We start from the raw sequence: 5,818 nt of genomic DNA, 5'->3' as shown, positions 1-5,818 counted from the left end.
TGCTTACATCCTTCACGGAACCCTCCTCTATTCAGCAGTCACTTTGGCCCAGACTTTCAAGTAGGTGAGTTGGGTGCCTAACTTCTTTAGGCTCTGTTGAAAATCCAAGCCAAAATTTGCCCACACCTGAATTACATACACCAACCCCACGGTGTATGTGTACACCACTAACATGAACACCTGCCAAAGGGCATGCATAGGTGCATACCTATTTGGGGGGCAAAAAAAGCTCTTGTTTCCTAATAGGGTCACAGGACAATTATGTCCTGAATTTAGTCTCCTATTGGACATATTAGCAATTAATGGAAGTGAGATATTTTCAATTTACTTCTGACTCACCACACATCAGGATGTATCTGTCACATTCCTTTACTCCCAGGGTTACCAGTTATGCTCATGTAACTAATAGAAGCCACTGTGATGTGCCAATTGGTACATTAAAAAGCCCACATTTGTAAAGCTGCTTTTAAGGTTTAAAATTAAAAGCCTTAGTATATGCAAAAAACATGAAGGGAATAGTGGAAACTGAACAGTGTCTTCCTTTTAACTCTGTCCCATTATCTAAGACCAATGGGACATGCCATTAAATTAAAGGGCAATAAATTTAGAGCCAATAAAAGGAAATTTTGCCTGACACAGTGCAGAGAATCAACCAGCTGAATTCTCTTACACTAGTAGTGGCTGGATTTTACAGAGGGATGGGTGATTTTAATGAAGAGTAATAACACGTATCGACTAAAGAGTCAGTCTTAGATACCAAGGATTATTCACAGCTTAGGCAATCAGCTGCAAGGGTCAGAGAGTAATGCTTTGGGCACACTGGCTCTCTGCCATTGCTGCTGCTGAGTGAGATGCCACTCCAGGTGCACAAGTTTGAATATACTTTCTTATTTAAACACTGCCTGGTTCTTTCAGTTCTGCTCCTAGGCTTGCTACTGATCTTCAGTCTATCTGGTATGAATTCCACTGTACATATCTCACGTTTCCTGTTGCTTAGTGCAACCCCCTGTCCCCAACCTCTCCAAAAAAAAAGTGGGGAGGGGGATGGCACTTGATTTACTGCTTTTCTCATTTGTTCACCTGGGAGTTGTGCAGGTAACACAGCTCACCCAGATCAGTAGCCAGATTTTATGAAGCTCCATGGATCAGCTTAAGAAAGGAATAGTGGATAGGGAGATGGCAGATAGCAGCATTCTATATTTCATAGCCTTTCAGAGATTTCAAGGCTAGAAGGGACTATTAGATCATCTAGCCTGACCTGCTAGTTAATAGGCCATTCACCCAGTTACCCCTTTATTGAGCCCAATAACTTGTTTTGACTAAAGCATACCTTCCAGAAAGGCACCCAGTTCTGGATTTGAGGACATCGAAAGATGGAGACTCCACCACTTCTCTCTGTAGTTTGTCACATCTCTCTCTCCCCTCTTCCTTTATTTTCCACCCTCTCAACTTGCTATACACACACACACACACACACACACACACACGTGCGCGCGCGCAAAATGGCTTCTATACCACAGCCACTCAACGTTTACCCAGCCTGATGTTCCTAGTGAAGTGGGGAGAAAGGGGAGGGGAGAAGGAGAGCGTGTCACACAATCAAGTATCAAAGCCAAAAAATAACCAATGCTTCAAAATTCATGGAAAAGTGAAATTTCAAGATTTCAAAAAAAGAAATGGGGACCATTTTCTAGTGAAATTCCATAAATAAATTGTTACCACTGTTGTGTGGTTCTAGCCTTATGGTTCCTTGGCATCTAAACTGAAGCGGTTTGTTACACTCCCAAATGGTTGTATCGTAAATGTTTAAATCAAGTAAATGAATTTTTAACATTGCTCCTGACAATGATCTCTTTAAGAATAGCTAGTGCAGGGGGCCTGTAATTAAAATTGCCGGGCATAGCCTTTCAGACATGGGAGAACAGCCAACAGGCAAAGCTAGCACAATAAAGTGCCTTAGAAGAGAAGACAATCTTTAATATGAATGAGATTGGCTGCACAAAGCTTGCTTTCCCCATATAATGATGCTTCACACATGGAAATAGGTGTAAATGAATCCATTAACATACAGTTAGAGAGCAAATCAATTCATCTCCTTAGTTTAAGAGCGCAGCAAGGGGCTTTTATCTCAAAGTAGTAGGGATGCTGCAGTGCTCTTAAGTACACCACTTCCCCGATGCAGAGTTTCTGAATGGAACCATATATGGCTAATTACACAGAAGAGTTACCAGTCATGGTTTTCATAGAATGCTGAGAATGCTACAGGTTTCACTCTGCAGTTTTCTCTAGCTTCCTTGATGTCCAGCCTAAAGATGCCAAAATGTACCTCAGAATAATAGTAAGAATGGAGTGTTAAATAAAAAAACAATTTAATATAGCTTGGGACTTTATCCTACAAGGGGCCATGCACGCAGGCCCTGATCGAGCAAAGCTCTTAAGAACATGCTTAATTTTAATAATACCTAGCTCTTAGGCTGCACTTTTCATCACTGGATTTCAAAGCGCTTCACAGTCTTTAAGGTATTTAGCCTCACCACACCCCTGGGAGGTAAGACATTGCTGTTATCCCCGTTGTAAAGATGGGGAATGGAAAAGCAGAGAGGCTTGCCCAAAGTTATACAGGAAGTCTGTGGCAGAGCAGGGATCTGCACCCAGATCACCAGTTAGCAACCTGACCACTGGACCAGCCATCCTCTAAGAGTGTGAGTAGTCCAGCTTGTTGCTTGAGTGCTTTGCTGTATCCAGGGACAAGTACACAGTAATTTTCAGGCTCAAGCCTTTTGGCATACACTCCTGAAACACTGGTGTGCAACAAAGAAACAAACAAGTTCAGGATATTAACCGTTAACATCTGTGAGCCAGTTCCTTATCTGATTTACAGCATAGTAAATTTGGAGTCATTTCACTGATGTGAAGTAACTCTGGATTTACATCAGTAAATTCAGGTCAGAATCTTACTGTGTCACTCTATAACTACTCTCAGCTTTCAAAAGGAAAAACCAGCCACAACAATGTGTGATTTTTTTAAATGCAGGAAGTTGAGGGGATGGAGTTCATTACAGCCAGGATAAGGCAAAACACAGGATCTGTGATTATGGGAAAACAACTACACATGTCTGCTTGAACCTTGGTCTCTGCTTATTTTGAATGAGCAAAGGCACAAGTTAAAAACAGCTATTAACCCAGAGGCCTTGATGCTTTAAAATATAACCTTGGTAATCTGTTTGTGGCTAAGGATACAAGCTAAAAAAGCTTTTCTTTGTCAATCAGCTAGCTTCTGTGTAAAAAATAGCTTCAGCCCAAGTCAAAAATACATAGATTCTGAACAGATTTTTTTAAAACAATTATGCTTTACATCAATCATTTTTTATGAATAGAATCACACACATTATGTACACTCACACCCACACAAACACAATTCTTATGTTAATTCTACTTCCAGATACTCAGAGTTAAAATTCTAGCACCAACAGACATGGGATTCAAGCTGAAAAGGGGCTTCAGAAATGGAGTTTGGGGGCGGGGTGTGTGTCAGTCACAATAAAATAGCACCATGGGAACGTCCCAGTCACAATAAAATTGCCCCACTCTGGGGTCCCCTGGGTAAGCACCAGCATTGTATATCACTGACGCCTATATAGGCATATGCATGGGAAAGGATTTTGGGAGGGGTTGAAGGTGTGAGTGTGGAGTGAAAGATTCCTTTGCAGGTTGCGAGAGGCCAAAAAGGGAGGAAAGGAGAAGGGAACGGGTTAACTCGATGATACAGCTTGGTCTGAAGATCAGAAGCTGACTCCAGCCGCCCAAGGCCAACACACCCAAGCAGACTCTCTGATGCCAAGAAAGACGGGGGCCTGGATTCCAACCCTGATCAGCCATGAGAACAGATCAGTAAACTGAACAAGACTGCAGGGGGTTGCAAAAACTAGTGAGAATGCGAAGGTCGGCAAATGGGAACATAACAACCCTGAAGCTGATGTGTTTTGGGGAAGTCAAGGAAGCCTCGGAAGGCCGGTTTGGACTGGTACAAAGAGCAAGGGGGACAAAGGTCCCTGGACAAAACGCCCCCAGAAGAACCCAGGACTTAAAACCCGCCCAAGAGCTGAAGCAAGTTGGAGATCAGACCCTGGACAACCTGTTCACAGGACAGAACTCTCATCCACCTCTCCCACTCTTCTTCTTATGTTACACCCAGGCTTGGCCAGCTTCGGGTCGTGCGTGTGAGTATGAAAGTGAGTTAGGGCTTGAGGCACTAACACTTTCCTCCTTCCTCTGAGTGACGTGGGGAACCCCCAACCCTCCACTGTTATTTTACTTTATTTTATTAATAAAGTTTTGAACTCAGTCACTTGGTGTGCTCCGTCATCTCCTCCCCTAACGATCCTGCGGCTTCAGCCTGATAACCTGACGCCTCAGGCAGGTTGGTACCATAAATCTGTCACAGGTGGACAGGATAAATCAAACTTGCTCTGTTAGTGTAGCAAGTACAAGGTAACACTGGACACTGCAATGCTTCCAGCAGGAATCCAGGAATTGAAGTGATTTCACATGTTTACAGCAGCTCATTTTTTCATTCAAATTCAGTTACTGGAATTATTTATTTTTGTGGCATGTTACAGTGGTCAGTGCTGGTATCATGACCTGCACAGAGTGAAGAATTTTACTACCATGCCTGTGAAATGTTTGCGAGCAAACTGTGAAAAAGTCTCATATTTATTCTAAATCATCTTTCAAATATTTCTTTGCAAAATATTCTTTCCCCACCGTATGGTAAATCTGCCCCTTCCTCCCTGGCCACACAGATCCCTTGGTCAGTGAGACAGATTCGACTGAGCTGTTTATGTGATAGGGCACTCAGATGAGGCTCAGATCACCATCATGCACAGGAGCAGATGGGGGATGAGACATGGAAGGACTAAATGAGGGTCATGAGGGAAAACAGACTCCATGGCTGTGCAGGTGCAGCTGCTGTAGAGGGGCTGCACAATATCCCATGAAGGCTACTTCATACACTGAGCTGAAGAACCCTATATAGAGCAGCTCCATGGTTTGAGATTAAGGGTTTCTCTGCTCCCAGCCTCTTCAACATTTGCCCAGTGCCCACTTCAGTAACTCAGGCTGTGCACTGGGCTCTGGATTTGGCCCTATGTGACCATCTTGCAGTCTGTTGTGGCTATTTAAAATGCATCAGTTAACTAAATCATGTACTGCTAGTCAGTCTGATTGTGTGCCTTTGGGTCCAATGCAAAGTCCAGTGAAATCAGTGGGAGTCTGTCCTTTGATTTCAATGGACTTTGGATCATACTTGCAAGTAACCAAGCCGCACAGCATGCATTATCAGTGTTACCTGTTCCATTCAGATACACAGTTTAGAATTCACTAACTCAGATACAAAAAACAAAGTTCTAATCTGTGACTGTTCATTGGAAAGTAAACAGGAAAAGGCTCTGAACACAGAGGAATCAAATTCAAGTTTGTGGATATCATCTCCCTCCCCCTCACCCCCCAACCCCGCAACTATTTCACCTCTAGGTTGTGAAGTATGCAACAAATACTTGAAATATATATTTTATATATGGATATTCCACATATATATTAACATGTACAAAAGCAACATTACTGGAAAATGCTCAAACCCCCATAAAGAATGGCCAAATACATAAAGCTAGAGATATTCCAGTTACACAGAGCTTCCCAGATTATCCTGCTTTTCTCCATCATCCCCATTCCCTCTGTTCATTTGAGCCTCACTGTAAGCTTGGCTAGCTAGAAACCAAAGTTCACTTAGTCTTCACATCCTGCAGAGACAGCTTAGGGC

This window comes from Lepidochelys olivacea, assembly GCF_965140295.1.
Source record: "Lepidochelys olivacea isolate rLepOli2 genome assembly, chromosome: 7".
Lineage (NCBI taxonomy): Eukaryota > Metazoa > Chordata > Testudines > Cheloniidae > Lepidochelys > Lepidochelys olivacea.
The sequence above is the reverse complement of the archived record's forward strand: the minus strand, read 5'-3'. Positions refer to the sequence as shown.